Here is a 16,909-nt window from a genome sequence, read left to right on the forward strand (position 1 = left end):
AGCCACCACACCCAGCCTCTACGTAGTTTTTTTTTAGATGATGAAAGGATATCATATGAAAGCCAGTAATGTACCCTATAATAATTTTAAACGAGGGTTACAATATCAGAAGTGAGATTTCTGCATATAATCTAAATCTGTAGATATACAGCCAAACTCCTAGGCAACAAGCCCTGAGAAAGTACTATCGACATCTTTTTTTGTGGGGGGACAGAGTTTCAGTTTTGTTGGAGTGCTCAGGCTGGAGTACAGTGGCATGATCTCAGCTCACTGCAACCTCCACCTCCCGGGTTCGAGTGATTCTCCTGCCTCAGCCTCCAGAGTAGCTGGGATTACAGATGCCCACCACCATGCCTGGCTAATTTTTGTATTTTTAGTAGAGACAGGGTTTCACCATGTTGGCCAGGCTGGTCTCAAACTCCTGACCTCAGGTGATCCGCCAGCCTCAGCCTCCCAAAGTGCTGGGATTACAAGCGCAAGTCACCTCGCCTGGCCGTTTTTTGTTTCTTGAGACAGGATCTCTCTCTGTTGCCCAGGCTGGAGTGCAGTGGCGTGATCTCGGCTCACTGCAACCTCTGACTCCCAGGTTCAAGCAATTCTCCTGTCTCAGCCTCCTGAGTAGCTGGGATTACAGGCGCATGCCACCACAGCCCAGCTAATTTTTTATTTTTAGTAGAGATGGGGTTTCACCATATTGGTCAGGCTAGTCTCAAATTCTCAACCTCAGGTGATCCGCCAGCCTCAGCCTCTCAAAGTGCTGGGATTACGGGTATGAGCCACCACACCTGGCCAGTACTATTAATCTCAATGATAAACCAGGACTCATGCTGTCTGGACCATGGACACCTCTATTCAAGAGGAACAGCCTGCTCCTCTTGATCCTGTGCCTTTTAATTTGCATGTTTTTCACCAACCAGGTGCCCTTCTAATCACCACCGAGAAAGTAGGGGAAGAGGGACTTACTGCCAGAGATCTCAAAGTCTATTGGAAAACCTGAAAGCCAGTCCAAATTCTGTTCCTGATTTTAAAATTTTCACAATGTCCTCTCAGATCTTATGGCCACAAAATTCCACCATCCTTCACTTTAAGGAGCACTGTAAAGATTCCACTCTGAGAAAAGGAAAAGACAACAAATGTCACGATGCCAGGCCCACAAAGAAGTCGCAAGACCCGTGTTCTAAGGGCTGCCAGTGTCAGAGAGAGCTCGGTTCAGACAGAGGTGGAAGGGAAGCAGTGTGGACTTTGTAAGTGTGGGGATCTATGAGAGCTGAGGATGGCCGCCTCCTAGAAAAACAGAGGCTTCATGGTAAAGACATTGTGAATTAACCTACAGGAACTCACCCTCCCGTTCCACAAGGACTTCATCTCATTTCAAACATAAGCTGGCTTCCTGAGACACGTTTCCCCCAGACGTGAAATGGGCCTGAAACACTGAATTATTTAAGATTGGCTTATCGCTGGCCAGGCACGTTGGCTCATGCATGTAATCCCAGCACTTTGGGAGGCCGAGGTGGGTGGATCACAAGGTCAGGAGTTCAAGACCAACCTGGCCAACATGGTGAAACCTCGTCTCTACTCAAAATACAAAAATTAGCTGGGCGTGGTGACACACACCTGTAATCCCAGCTACTCGGGAGGCTGAGGTAGGAGAATGGTTTGAACCCGGGAGGCAGAGGTTGTGGTGAGCTGAGATCGTGCCACTGCACTCCAGGCTGGGTGATAGAGCAAGACTCCATCTCAAAAAAAAAAAAAAAGATTGGCTTATTGAAGAAGTCTGAGGTCATTCGAAGAGGTGTGGGAGTGGTAGGAGAGATTGCCCATGCCAAGGTTTGACCCAAAAAGGAACTCCCTGACTGAAGTTACAGGCCTCACCAGAAACTGATAACATTGGTTGCTCAAAAGAAGGAAGCTGGTTGGTGGTGTAGACACAGTGGTGGAGAGAGGCAGGGGAGAATGAGATGGGAAGTGGCTTTATGCTGCCACTTTTGTACTTTTTGAATTTTGAACCCGGTTTCTAAAAAGTGTCTGGCATATAGTAGGTGCACAATAGGTATTTTTGAAAAGCTGCATGAGTGGAGTCATATAAACATGATTGTTTAAAACTTTTAGTTTCGGGGTACATGTACAGGTTGGTTCTATAGATAAATCGCATATTGCAGGGGTTTGGTGTACATATTATTTTGTCACCCAAGTAATGAGCATAGTACCCTTTAGGTAGTTTTTCAGTCCTCACCCTCCACCTTCAGTTAGACCCTGGCATCTATTGCTCCCTTCTTTATCTCAATGTTCAGCTCCTACTTATAAGCAAGAATGTGTGGTGGTTGGTTTTCTGATCCTGCATTAGTTTGCTTAGGTTAATGGCTTCCACCTCCATCCATGTTGCTGCAGAGAACATAATCTCATTCCTTGTTATGGCTGTGTACTGTTCCATGGTGTATATGTACCACATTTTCTTTTTCCAGTCTACTTTGGATGGACATTTGGATTGATTCCTTGTCTTTGCTATTGTGAGCAGTGCTGCAATGAACATGCAAGTGCATGCATCTTTATGGTAGAATGAGTTATATTTATTTGAGAATATACCCAATAATGGGTCACATGCAAACATGATTTTGAATTCAAGTCCCACCAATTTAACTGTGTGCTTTGATTAGTTTCGTCTTTTTTTTTTTTTTTTTTTTTTTTTTTTTTTTTTGAGACAGTCTCACTCTGTTGCCTAGGCTGGAGTGCAGTGGCATGATCTTGGTTCACTGAAACCTCTGCCTCCCAGGTTCAAGTGATTCTCCTGCCTCAGCCTCCCGAGTAGCTGGGACTACAGGTGTGCCCTACCACGCCCAGCTAATTTTTGTAGTTTTAGTAGAGATGTGGTTTCACCGTATTGGTCAGGCTGGTCTTGAACTCCTGACCTTGAGATCTGCCTGCCTCAGCCTCCTGAAGTGCTGGGATTACAAGTGTGTGCCACCAAGACCAGCCTGATTAGTTTCTCGAGCCCCAGTGTCCTTTAGGTAGCATAGGGATGGTAATATCTTTCTCATAATAGTATTGTGATGATAAAATGAGTTGTTGCAGTAAATCACTAGCATAGAGTAAGCACTTAATAAATGATAGTTGCCATGGTGATAATAATAATGCCAATGACAACTACAATAATGATAATGGAGAAAAGTAGCCCAAGGGGCTCTTCTAATTCTTTTATGGTAAAATAGAGCATTTCTCTAGCAAATATTGCTTGAAATAAATGTGCCTTGTCTGGATTTTGGAAATCTGTTACTATAGGGAGGTTTTCGGTTAGAAATTTACCCAGGGTCTATCGTACTAGATATAAATATCTAGTGGAGAATATAAATATTAATAGGACAAGGCTCCTGCCCTCAAGGAGCTTTGTTATAATGGTATTGGTAAATGAATGTCCTGAAAAGCTCCAGACTATCTGATTTTTGTTGGTGTTATTGTAGTGGATTTAATTATAATGAATCTATAACATGAAGATTCAAGAGCTGGAAAATCAATGAATCTAATACTCTAGATTCTCTAGTCACTAGTGTGGCAATGTGCCAAATATCACATGGACAATAGTCTCATCTTCTTACCTTTGCTTAGCAACTGAATTTTTTGTACAGTGTTTATATATATTCCTGAATATAGAAGGTAGTGTTACCCAGTAGTTAAAAGTATGGACTTTTCTCCAAACTTCCTAACTCTGTGACGTTCGGCAAGGCATTTACTCTTTCTCAGGGTGTGTTTTTTTATTGTTTTGTTTTGAGTTTAGCCTTTTAACAAAAGGCCGGCTAATAATCACACTCATATCATGTGGTTTTAAAATGTTTAGTGCTATGCCTGACCCAGTAAGTTCTCTACTTCCTTCTGTTTGAGGAGAGTCGAATAAATTTTGCCTAGTGGCAGAAAAATAGCTGTAGGAAAAACTAGTTCAGGCCAGGCATGGTGGCTCACGCCTGTAATCCCAGCAATCTGGGAGGCTGAAGCAGGAGCATCTTTTGAGCTCAGAAGTTCAAGACTAACCTGGGCAACATGGTGAAACCCCATCTCTATGAAAACAAAAACAAACAAAAAACCCAAAAACCTTAGCTCAGCCCATCTTTCCTTCTCCCATGTTTAAGGGCAAACAATTTTTTGGTTGATTGATTTTTTAACTTCATAAATTATGCAAATGCTATGAATTGAATGTATCCCACAAAGTTTTGTGTTGTAAATGTAATCCCCTAATGCAACAGTGTTGAGAGATGGGATGTGTAAAAAGTGATTAGGTCATGAATGATCTGCCCTTATGAATGGATTAAGGTTGTTATTATGGGAGTGGGTTCATTGTCGAGATAGTAGGTTTCTTTTTTTTTTTTTTTTTTTGAGACGGAGTCTCGCTGTGTCGCCCAGGCTGGAGTGCAGTGGCACGATCTCGGCTCACTGCAAGCTCTGCCTCCCGGGTTCCCGCCATTCTCCTGCCTCAGCCTCCTGAGTAGCTGGGACTACAGGCGCCCGCCACCTTGCCTGGCTAGTTTTTTGTATTTTTTTAGTAGAGACGGGGTTTCACCGTGTTAGCCGGGATGGTCTCGATCTCCTGACCTCGTGATCCGCCCGCCTCGGCCTCCCAAAGTGCTGGGATTACAGGCTTGAGCCACCGCGCCCGGCCAAGATAGTAGGTTTCTTATAAAATCGAGTCAGCCCTCTCTTATCCTTTGCCACTATCTCATCTTCCACCACGGGATGATGCAGCAGGAAAGCCCTCATTAGATGCTGGCGTCTTCATATTGGACTTTCCGGGCTCCAGAACTTGGAAGTTTGGGAGCTAAATACATTTTTTCTTTATAAGTTACTTAGTCTTCAGATATTCTGTTATAGCAGCACAAAATGGACCAAGACAGAAAACTGGTACCAAGAAGCAGGGCTGATGCTGTAACAAATGCCTGAAAATGTGGAAGCAAGTTTGGAACTGGGTAATGCATAGAGGCTGGAAGAATTTGGAAGAGCAGGCTAGAAAACACCTAGACTGCCATGAGTGGAGCACTAAGAGCAATTTTCAAGAAGGCTCCGAAGAAGAGAAAAGCTGTCGGCAAAGTTTGGACCTTCCTAGAGATTACTAGAGTGATGTTGCTTAGAATGTTCATAGAAATATGGACAGTAGTCCAGGCGCAGTGGCTCACGCCTGTAATCCCAACACTTTGGGAGCCCAAGGTGGGTGGATCACCTGAGGTCAGAAGTTCGAGACCAGCCTTACCAATACGGTGAAACCCTGTCTCTACTAAAAATACAAAAATCAGCCGGGCGTGGTGGTGTGTGCCTGTAATCCCAGCTACTCGAGAGGCTGAGGCAGGAGAATCGCTTAAACCTGGGAGGCGGAGGTTGCAGTAAATCCAGATCACACCTCTGCACTCCAGCCTGGGAGACAGAGTGAGACTCTGTCTCAAAAAAAGAAAATAAGAAATATGGACAATGAAGGCCATTCTGATGGGGTCTCAGATAGAAATGAGGAATAAGATATTGCAAACTGGAGTGAAGACCATCCTGCTTATACCGTTGCAAAGAACTTGATGGAATTTCGTCCATGTCCTAGGGCTTTGTGGAAGGCAGAACTTGAGTGTGATGAACTATTAATAGAATATCTGGGCTGGGCACGGTGGCTCATGCGTGTAATCCCAGCCCTTTCGGAGGCCGTGGCAGGTGGATCACCTGAGGTCAGGAGTTCAAGACCAGCCTGGCCAACATGGTGAAACCCTGTCTCTACTAATAATACAAAAAAATTAGCCAGGAGTGGTAACGTACACCTGTAATCCCAGCTAATTGTGAGACTGAGGCAGGAGAATCGCTTGAACCCAGGAGGTGGAGGTTGCAGTGAGCCAAGATTGTGCCATTGCACTCCAACCTGGGTGAAAAGAGTGAAACTCCATCTCAAAAAAATAAACAACAATAAAAAATAAATAGAATATCTCGTGGAAAAATCTCTAAGATGCAAAATATTGAAGGAGCTTCGTGGCTACTTTTAACTGCCTGTAGTAAGATATGAGAGGACAGAAAGAATTTTTTTACTCCCACCAAGGATCTGATGAGAAATAATTAATTTCATTTCTTTCTTTTTCTTTTTTGAGATGGAGTCTGGCTCTGTCGCTCAAGCTAGAGTGCTGTGGCGCCATCTCAGCTCAGCTCACTTGAACCTCCCGGGTTCAAGCGATTCTCCTGCCTCAGCCTCCTGAGTAGCTGAGATTACTGGCGTGCAGCACCACGCCTGGCTAGTTTTTGTAATTTTAGTAGAGACAGGGTTTCACCATGTTGCCCAGGATGGTCTCGAACTCCTGGCTTCAAGTGATCCACCTACCTCAGCTTCCCAAAGTGCTGGGATTACAGGCGTGAGCCACCGCGCCAGGCCTGATGAGAAATAATTTAAAGATTGAATTTATCACTAAAAGGGAAGCAGAGAAGAAAGATTTAGAAAATTCACAGCCTGGCCTGGTAAAGAGTGAAAAGGCATCTTCAGGAGAGCAAACCAAGGCCATGGCCAAGCAACAATTTGCTAAAGAGATTAGTAGGAATAGAGGAAAACCAGGTTCCGTTTATTAAGGCAAAGGAAGGATGATCGCAGAGGCATTTCAGAGCTCTTTAAGACAAGCCGGGGCCTTGAGGGCGAGGTTTCCAGAGAGGCCCCTGTGAAACCTCAACATTTGCTGCCCTGTACTGACTCCTGCCCAGGAGTCAACTCCCACCCAGGAGTTCGAGGCTGCAGTGAGCTGTAATCACACCACTGTACTCCAGCCTGAGCAACAGAGCAAGATGCTTGTCTCAAAAGAAAAGAAACACCCTCTAGCAACATAGCCCCCTGCCACACTACTGAAAACCAGAAAGAGAACACTTTGAAGACAACCAAAAACAGAAGGCACGTTAAATGCAGAGGAATGAAGATAAGAATTATACCAGGGTTTTCATTAGAAACTGTGCAAACCAGAAGATAATAAAGTGACATTTTAAAAATATTGAAAAAACCCACTTTTAACCAGAGTTCTATACTCAATGAAAATACTTTTCAAAAACGAAGGCAAAATAAATACTTCCTTAGAAAACAAACCTAACAATTTATTACCAACAGTCCTGTACTATAATATTGGCCAGGCATGGTGGCTCCCGCCTGTAATCCCAGCACTTTGGGAGGCTGAGGCGGGTGGATCACCTGTGGTCGGGAGTTCAAGACCAGCCTGACCAACATAGAGAAGCCCGTCTGTACCAAAAATACAAAAATTAGCCAGGCGTGGTGGTGCATGCCTGTAATCCCAGCTATTCGGGAGGCTGAGGCAGGAGAATCGCTTGAATCCGGGAGGCGGAGGTTGTGGTGAGCCGAAATCGCACCATTGCACTCCAGCCTGGGCAACAAGAGTGAAAGTGAAACTCCATCTCAAAAAAAAAAAAAAAAAAAAAAAAGAAAGAAAAGAAATGTTAAAAGGAGTTCTTAGGCCAGGCGTGGTCATTCCCGTCTATAATCCCAGCACTTTGGGAGGCCAAGGTGGATCACTTGAGCCCAGGAGTTTGAGACCAGTCTGGGCAATATAGTGAGACCTTGTCTCTACAAAAAAAAAAAAGAGGAAAGAATTAGCCAGGCATGGTGGTGCACACCTGTAGTCCCAGCTCCTTGGGAGGCTGGGGTGGGAGGACTGCTTGAGCCCAAAAGGTAGAGGCTGCAGCGAGCTGTGATTGTGCCACTGCACTCTAGCCTGGGTGACAAAGCAAGAACTTGCCTGAAAAAAAAGGAAGTTCTTTAAGCAAGAGGAATATGATAGCACAGAATCTGGTATTACACACAAAGCAAAGAAATCTACACACAAAAAATGAAGATTTCTGGAAATGACTAAAATTACATATAAAAATTTTTTTACTTTTATTTTTGATCTCTAAAAATTATTGACTTTCAAAAAGAAATATAGTGAAATATATTGTGAGTTTATTGCACATTTATAAATAAAATAAAAGCAATCATAGAAAAGATTAAAGAGAATAATTGAAAGTGTACTGTTATTAGGTTCTTCTTCTTCTTTTTTTTTTTTTTTTGAGACGAAGTTTTGCTCGTCGCCCAGGCTGGAGTGTAATAGTGCGATCTCAGCTCACTGCAATCTCCGCTACTCAGGTTCAAACAATTCTCCTGCCTCAGCCTCCCAAGTAGCTGGGATTACAAGTGTCTGCCACCATGTCCGGCTACTTTTTAAATTTTTAATAGAGACGGGGTTTCGCCACGTTGGCCAGGCTGGTCTCGAACTCCTGACCTCAGGTGACTGCGTGCCTTGGCCTCCCAAAATGCTGGGATTACAGGCGTGAGCCACTGCGCCCAGCCAATAGTCTTTTTATTATTATTTAAAAAATTTTTTAAAAGAAAATAGTGTCCTATCATATATCAAAGAGACATCAATATTGTTTGTAGAATTAATTAGCAGATATGACAAAGTTTTTAAATGTTACAATTTTAGAAACATTGTGCACCCATAAAATACAGCTGTTTACACTCCTTAAAAAAAGAACCTGGTATACAGGCTGGGTGCAGTGGCTGACGCCTATAATCCCACCACTTTGGGAGGCTGAGGCGGGCGGATCACAAGGTCAGGAAATCGAGACCATCCTGGCTAATACGGCTAAACACCGTCTCTACTAAAAATACAAAAAATTAGCTGGGCGTGGTGGCGGGCACCCTGTAGTCCCAGCTACTCGGGAGGCTGAGTCAGGAGAATCGCTTGAAATCAGGAGGCAGAGATTGCAGTGAGCCGAGATCCTGCCATTGCACTCCAGCCTGGGCAATAGAGCAAGACTCCGTCTCAGAAAAAAAAAAGAAAAAAAGAAAAGAAAGAATCTGGCATACAAGGAGATAGCTCTTGATCCAAAACCAAGAGAAAAGACAGACAATAAAAAAAATAAAAATAAAAAGCACCAGTGCGGTGGTGGGAGAGGTACCGGCAGGAGCAGCGCTGCCACTGGGGCCTGGGGCTCACCAGTCTGACTTCCTGTCCGTGCCAAGCACACTGGAGCCGCAGCCATGTCTGGGGAGGAGATGATTTTTGATCCTACTATGAGCAAAAAGAAAAAGAAGAAAAAGAAGCCTTTTATGTTAGATGAGGAAGGGGATACCCATACAGAGAAAACCAGCCTTCAGAAACAAAAGAAGTGGAGCCAGAGCCAAATGAGGACAAAGATTTGGAAGCTGATGAAGAGGGCACTAGGAAAAAAGATGCTTCTGGTGATCTAGATGACTTGAACTTCTTTAATCAAAAGAAAAAGAAGAAAAAAACGAAAAAGATGTTTGATACTGATGAAGCTGAATAAAGCGTAAAGGATCTTAAGATTGAAAGTGATGTTCAAACCGGGCGGAGTGGCTCACGCTTGTAATCCCAGCACTTTGGGAGGCTGAGGCCGGCGGATCACGTAAGGTCGGGCGTTCGAGACCAGCCTGACCAACATGGTGAAACCCCATCTCTACTAAAAATACAAAAATTAGCCATGCATGGTGACCTATAGTCCCAGCTACACGGGAGGCTGAGGCAGAGAACTGCTTGAACCTGGGAGGCGGAGGTTACAGTGAGTCGAGATCATGTCACTGCACTCCAGCCTGAGTGACACAGAGAGACTCTGTCTCAAAAAAAAAAAAAAAAAGTGATGTTCAAGACCTAACTGAACCAGAGGATAACCTTGACATTATGCTTGGCAATAAAAAGAAGAAAAAGAAGGTCAAGTTCCGAGATGAGGATGAAATACTAGAGAAACATGAAGCTCTAGAAGATGAAGACAGCAAAAAAGATGATGGTATCTCATTCAGTAATCAGACAGGCGCTGCTTGGGCAGGCTCAGAAAGAGACTACACGTGTGAGGAGCTACTGAATCGAGTGTTCAACATCACGAGGGAAAAGAATCCAGATATGGTTGCTGGGGAGAAAAGGAAATTTGTCATGAAACCTCCACAGTTCATCCGACTAGGTTCTTTTGTCAACTTTACACATATCTGTAAACTATTACATCGTCAGCCCAAACATCTCCTTGCGTTTTTGTTGGCTGAATTGGGTACAAGTAGTTCTATAGCTGGTAATAATCAACTTGTAATCAAAAGAAGATTCCAACAGAAACAGATAGAAAATGCCTTGAGAAGATATATCAAGGAATATGTCACTTGTCACACGTGCCAATTACTGGACACAATCCTGCAGAAGGACACGTGACTCTATTTCCTACAGTGTGAAACTTGTCATTCTAGATGTTCTGTTGCCAGCATCAAAACCGGCTTCCAGGCTGTCATGGGCAGGCGAGCAAAGCTCCGTGCCAAAGCTAACTAATTTGCTAATCACTGATTTTGCAAAGTGTGTTGTGGAGATGTGGCTGGACAGGTTTGCCATCAGAGTGGATGTACCGTTGTATTAAAAACAAGATAAAAAAAGCTGCCAAGAGTTTTGGCGAGTGGTTGATTAATCTGAAGTCCTTGCAAGACGCTGATGCTCAAACTGTTGACATACTCATTGTCTCCTTTAACACCTGTCAAAGAAACATGATATGGGGTAAGGAGGTGCTTTTTTAAAACCGTTCCTAGACTTCCGTAAAATGCAAGTTAAGTTAAAGTTATTATAACAATGAAAAAAAAAGCACCATACAGCTAATGGAGTTGTAAAACAAGATTTTGAGACAGGATCTTGCTCTGTATCTAGGCTGGCATGCAGTGGTGTGATTATATCTCACTGCAGCTTCAACTCTTGGGCTCAGGTGATCCTCCCACCTCAGCCTCCCAAGTAGCTAGGACTACAGGTGCATGTCACCACACTGGCATAATTTTTTAAATTTTTGTAGAGACAAAAAGTCTCCCTATGTTGCCCAGGCTGGTCTTGAACTCCTGGCCTCAAGCAATCCTTCCACCTCGGCCTCCCAAAGTGCAGGGATTATAGGCATGAGCCACCATGCCCAGCCCAAACAAAATTTTTAAAAATTGAATTTTCAAAAACTTTAAGGACAAGATGGAGTACTTTGGCTGAAAACTATAAAAAGTAATTGGATGGAAATTCTAGAATTGAAAAATGCAAAAAATTGTGAACAGGGGATGGGTTTACTTACTGACTAGTCAGTTAAAAAGAGAAAAAGACTGGGTGATAGCTGTAAGAAAATAGTTACAGTTGACCCTTGAACAACATGGGCTTGAACCGTGTGGATCCACTTATACATAGATTTTCTTCCACTTCTGCTGCTCCTAAGACAGCAAGACCAACCCTTCCTCCTCCTCCTCCTCCTCCCCCTCCTCTTCTTCCTCTTCATCCTTTTCCTCCTCCTCAGCATGAAGACAATAAAGACAAATACCTTTATGATGATCCACTTTCACTTAGTAGTAAATATATTTTCCTCATGCCTTTTTAAATAACATTTTATTCCCTCTAACTTACTTATTGTAAGAGTACAGTATATAATACATATACAAAATATGTGTTAATGGACTGTTTACGTTATCAGTAAGGCTTCCAGTCAACAGTAAGCTATTCATAGCTGAGTTCTGGGGGAGTGAAAAGTTATACAAGGCCGGCGCAGTAGCTCACGCCTGTAATCCCAGCTACTCGGGAGGCTGAGGCAGGAGAATCGCTTGAACCCTGAACCCAGGAGGTGGAGGGTGCAGTGAGCTGAGATCATCCCACTGCGCTCTAGCCTGGCGACAAAGCAAGACTCTGTCTTAGAAAAAAAAAAAAAAGTTATACACAAATTTTCAACTGCATGGGGTGGGACAGCACTCCCAACCCCTGCATTATTTAAGGGTCATCTGTTACTAAGGCATGGGTAGGCAAAAGGATGAGAAACATAAAGAGGTTATGGTAAAGAAGTCTAACATACATGTAACTGGCGTCTTGGAAAAAAAGAATGGGACTAAAGTGCTATGTATTAGTCAGCTCATGCTGCCATAAAATACCGTAGAATGGGTGGCTTCTTTTTTTTCTTTTTTAGATGGAGTTTTGCTCAGTCTGGAGCGCAGTGGCGCAATCTCGGCTCACTGCAACCTCCACCTCCCAGATTCAAGCCATTCTCATGCCTCAGCCTCCCAAGTAGCTGAGACTACAGGTGTGTGCTATCACGCCTGGCTAATTTTTGTATTTTTAGTAGAGATGTAGTTTCACCATGTTAGCCAGACTGGTCTCGAAGTCCTGACCTCAGGTGATCCTCCTGGCTTGGCCTCCCAAAGTTCTGGGATTACAGGTGTGAGCCACCACACCTAGCCAGAATGGGTGGCTTGAACAGAAATGTTTTCAAATTGTGGAGGCTGGAAGTCTCGGATCAGGGTGCCAGCACAGTTGGGTTCTGGTGGGAGCTCACTTCCTGGGTTGCAGATGGTGCTTTTTTGCTGTGTTCTCACATGGCAGAGTGGGATGCAGGGGAGGAAGGGCCCTCTCTGGTGTTTCTCTACAAGGATATATTCTGTAGTATCAGAACCCCACCCTCAAGACTGCATTAAACCTTAATTCACTCCTTATAGGTCCTATTTCCAAATACATTCACATTGAGAGTTAGGGCTTCAATATGTGGACTGGGGGGTGGGGAGACACAATTAGGTCTATAGCACTGTATAAACCCTAAACAGGATACATACAAAGTCACACTGAGGTATATCATAGCAAAACTGCTAAAAACCAAAGGTAAAAAAATATCTTAAAAGTAACCAAAGAGCAGAGGCAGGTGGATTGCTTTGAGCTCAGGAGATCAAGACCAGCCTGGGCAACATGGCAAAACCCTGTCTCTACTAAAAATACAAAAACTAACTGAGCATGGTCATGCATGACTATATTCTTAGCTACTCAGGAGGCTGAGGTGGGAGGATGGCTTGAGCCTGGGAGATGGAGGTTGGAGTGAGCTGAAATCGTGCCATTGCATTCCAGCCTGAGTGACAGAGCCAGACCCTGTCTCAAGGAATAAAAAAAGTAACCAAGGAGAAAAAGATTATTTTAATAGGAACAATAATTAAACTGACTATGATTTTGCAACAGAAAAAATGAAGCAGACAATGGCATGATGCCTTCAAATTACTGAATGAGGTGAGGTCAGTAAAATGGTGGAGTAAGGGCCTCTAAAAACCTATTCCTCCATAAAAGCAGTGAGAATATTGAGATAACTTGTAAAATAAAAATTTTCAGAATTCTGAAATTAACCAAAGCTTTGCAGTAACCCAAGGAACTTTTTTCTTTTTTTTAAAGGCTGTATCTCAGTAAGAATGATGAGCTTTGTGGTGTTTTAACTTGCCTTATTCTCAACACTCTCCTCAACTCCTCATTAGTCTTCAAAACCAACAGTTCTACAATCATAGTGAAGACCAGTAGCCTAGCAGCCACTTGTTAGGACAAAATGGGTTTGGAGATCCCCAAAATAGCATTATTTGAGACCTGTCCTTATTTGGCCTGTCTGACAATTCCCTGGAAATCCTCATTCACAAGACTTGCCTTGGCCAGCCACAGTCGCTCATGCCTATAATCCCATTACTTTGGGAGGCTGAGGTGGAAGGATTGTGTGAGGCTAGGCGTTCAAGACCAGCCTGGGCAACAGAGTGACACAGCCCCTACAACAAATAAAAAAAATTAGGCATGGTGGCACACACCTATAGTCTCAGCGACTTGGGAGGCTGAAGTAGGGGAATTGCTTGAGCCCAGGAGTTCGAGGCTTCAATGAGCTATGGTCACACCACTGCACTCCAACCTGGGTGATAGAGCAAGACCCTGTCTCTAAAGAAAATAAAATAAATGTAAATGACTAGTTAATGGGTGCAGCACACCAACATGGCACATGTGTACATATGTAAAAACCTGCACGTTGTGCACATGTACCCTAGAACTTAAAGTATAATAAAATATAAATAAATAAAATTAAAAAACAAATGTTTGCCTTTATTTGACCCAACTCAGACCATGCTCAGTGAGAATAGCTTTTCACCTGGGACATTTGTTGAAAATAATCAGTAGCATGGTAACATGCAGCTAACTAAGGTAGTGATAACAGTTGAGGCAAACAAGCTGCCCCCACCCCCAGCCAAAAAAAAATCAAAAGAATAGCTGAGGAATGAGGTGTCCATAGGAGGCTTTCAAAACTGCTGACATACTGCACAACTGTAATCCCAGCACTTTGGGAGGCTGAGACAGGCAGATCACCTGAGGTAAGGAGTTTGAAACCATCCTGGCCAACATGATGAAAGCCCGTCTCTACGAAAAATAGAAAAATTAGGGGCTGGGCGCAGTGGCTCATGCCTGTAATCCAGCACTTTGGGAGGCCGGGGCAGACGGATCACCTGAGGTCAGGAGTTGGAGACTAGCCTGACCTACATGGTGAAACCCTATCTCTACTAAAAATACAAAAATTAGCCAGGCATGGTAGCGGGCGCCTGTAATCCCAGCTACTCGGGAGGCTGAGGCAGGAGAATCACTCGAACCCAGGAGGCGGAGGTTGCAGTGAGCTGAGATTGCGCCACTGCACTCCAGCCTGGGCAACAAGAGCTAAGCTCCATCTCAAAAAACGAAACAAAACAAAACAAAACAAAACAAACTGCTGACATATTCATGGGACTCTAGAAGGCCACGCACATGCATGGGCTATGTGCGTGCTCAAATCTGTCTACATGCCCAGGAAAGACCTAAGAAGGTCTGAAGTTCTAACACACCATCTGGCTGACCTTGAAGCACTGCAAAAAAAAATAGCAAAAGCTGTCAGCATTTTTAAATGCCTGCCTGAGTGTGAAGGGTGCCCCAACACAAACATACACAGAGCCTCTTGGAAATGGCTGGGAGGGTAAACAGATTCAGTCATTTAAGTAACTATTTAATCACTAGCTGACCACTAAGCTAAGTGAGCAGAGAATTTAGTGAGAAAGAAGACATATTTCGCAGATTCATCTGGAAGAGCCACTAAAAAAATCCCAACATCAACAAGTCATTAGAAGTGGAAATAGTTTGATTTCCAGAGTAGTCGCATTGTATTATTAGAAATGTCAGTTTTTGGCCCAGCATGATAGTTCAAGCCTGTAATCCCAGCACTTTGAGAGGCCGAGGCAAGCGGGTCATTTGAGGTCAGGAGGTTGAGACCAGCCTGGCCAACATGGTGAAACCTCATCTCTACTAAAAATACAAAAATTAGCCAGGCGTAGTGGCACACGCCTTTAGTACCAGCTACTTGGGAAACTGAGGCATGAGAACTACTTAAGTCTGGGAGGTAGAGGTTGCAGTGAGCTGAGATCGCAACAGTGCACTCCAGCCTAGGCAATAGTGACACTCTGTCTCAAACAACAACAAAAAAGAAATGTCAGCTTTCTGTATAAAATTATGAGACAAGCAAAGAAATAAAGTATTGTTCTTACACAGGAAAATAGCAATCTATAGAAACTATCCTTGAGGATATTTTAAATGTGTTCAAAGTGTTAAAGGAAATCATGTTTTTAAAAATGTTAAAAAGTGGCCAGGCGTAGTGGCTCATGCCTGTAATCCCAGCACTTTGGGAGGCCGAGGCAGGCTTCACGAGGTCAGGGGATGGAGACAATTCTGGCTAACAATGATGAAACCCATCTCTACTAAAACATAAATAAATAAATACAAAAAATTAGCCGGGATTGGTGGCAGGTGCCTATAGTCCCAGCTACTCGGGAGGCTGAGGGAGGAGAATGGCATGAACCCGGAAGGCGGAGCTTGCAGTGAGCTGAGATGTCGCCACTGCACTTCAGCCTGGGTGACAGAGCGAGACTCCATCTCAAGAAAAAAAAAAGTTAAAAAATGCAATAACTGAAATTAAAAATTCACTAGAGGGACTCACAAGCAAATGTGATTAAGCAAAAACCAAGACTCAGCAAAAGTCCTTTTGGATCCATTGGATCTCTAGGAAACACCAGAATTATCAGTGAAGAATATATTAAATGGCTCAAGGCCTACTGTCAGGCCTATTTCTATGGCTTGACAGTAAAACTCCTAGACCTGATTCCTGTTTCTGCAATGAAGTGTTCCTTTAGAGTCAACGATAACTCACAAACAAAACCTACAAGTTCATGCAAGAGATATCTTGAAGTTCTTAAAAAAGTCAATTGAAGAAAAATTGAAGAAAAGTCAGTTGTGATTGTCTAGTCTGAGGAACAGACAGGAAGAAGGATAAATAAAAATGAATACAACATCAGAGACCTGTGGGACATTATCAAGTCTATCAACATACACATAATGAGAATCCTAGTAGAAGAGAATAGAAAAGGACAGAAATAATATTTGAAGAAACAATTTGCTGAAAAGTATTTTTTGCTGAAAAACAAATTTGTTGAAAAACATTTATCTCCATATCCAAGAAGCTCAGTGAACTCCAACTAAGACAAGCTTAAAAAGATCCACACTTATATACATCATCATAATCAAACTGTCAAAATCCAAAGAAGAGTCTTGAAGAAAGAGAAATGCAATTAATCATTTAGAAGAGCTCCTTCACATGATTAACAGCTGACTTCTTATCAGTAACCATGGAGGCCAGAAAGCCATGGGATGACATTCAAAGTGCTGAAAAAGACTGTCAACCAAGAATTTTATATCCAGCAAAACCAACCTTCAAAGATGAAGCAAAAATTAAGTCATTCCCAGATAAACAAAACTGAGACAATTTGTCATTAGCAAACCTGTCACACAAGAAATACTAAAGGGGGTCCATCAAGTTGAAATGAAGGAACACTAGACAGTAATTTGAGACCACATGAAGAAATAAAGAGCACTGGTAAAGGAAACTAAATAGATAAACATAAAAGACCATATTAATATATTTTTGCTTATAATTCTTTTTTTAAAATGATTTTAAAGACTACTGCATAAAGTTATAATTATAAACCTGTGCTGATGGGCACACAATGTATGAAGATGTAATTATGACAACATTGCAAAGAAGGGGAAAGGGAACAGAGCTACGTAGGAGCTAG

At 43.0% G+C, this 16,909-nt stretch overlaps 1 pseudogene; it reads left to right on the forward strand.

Annotated features, from left to right (window-relative positions):
* The first annotated feature begins 8,789 nt into the window (after positions 1-8,789).
* LOC104676503 lies at positions 8,790-10,304 on the forward strand (annotated as a pseudogene).
* The last annotated feature ends 6,605 nt before the right edge of the window (positions 10,305-16,909 follow it).

The sequence above is a fragment of the Rhinopithecus roxellana genome, chromosome 11 (genome assembly GCF_007565055.1).
Source record: "Rhinopithecus roxellana isolate Shanxi Qingling chromosome 11, ASM756505v1, whole genome shotgun sequence".
NCBI classification, from domain to species: domain Eukaryota; kingdom Metazoa; phylum Chordata; class Mammalia; order Primates; family Cercopithecidae; genus Rhinopithecus; species Rhinopithecus roxellana.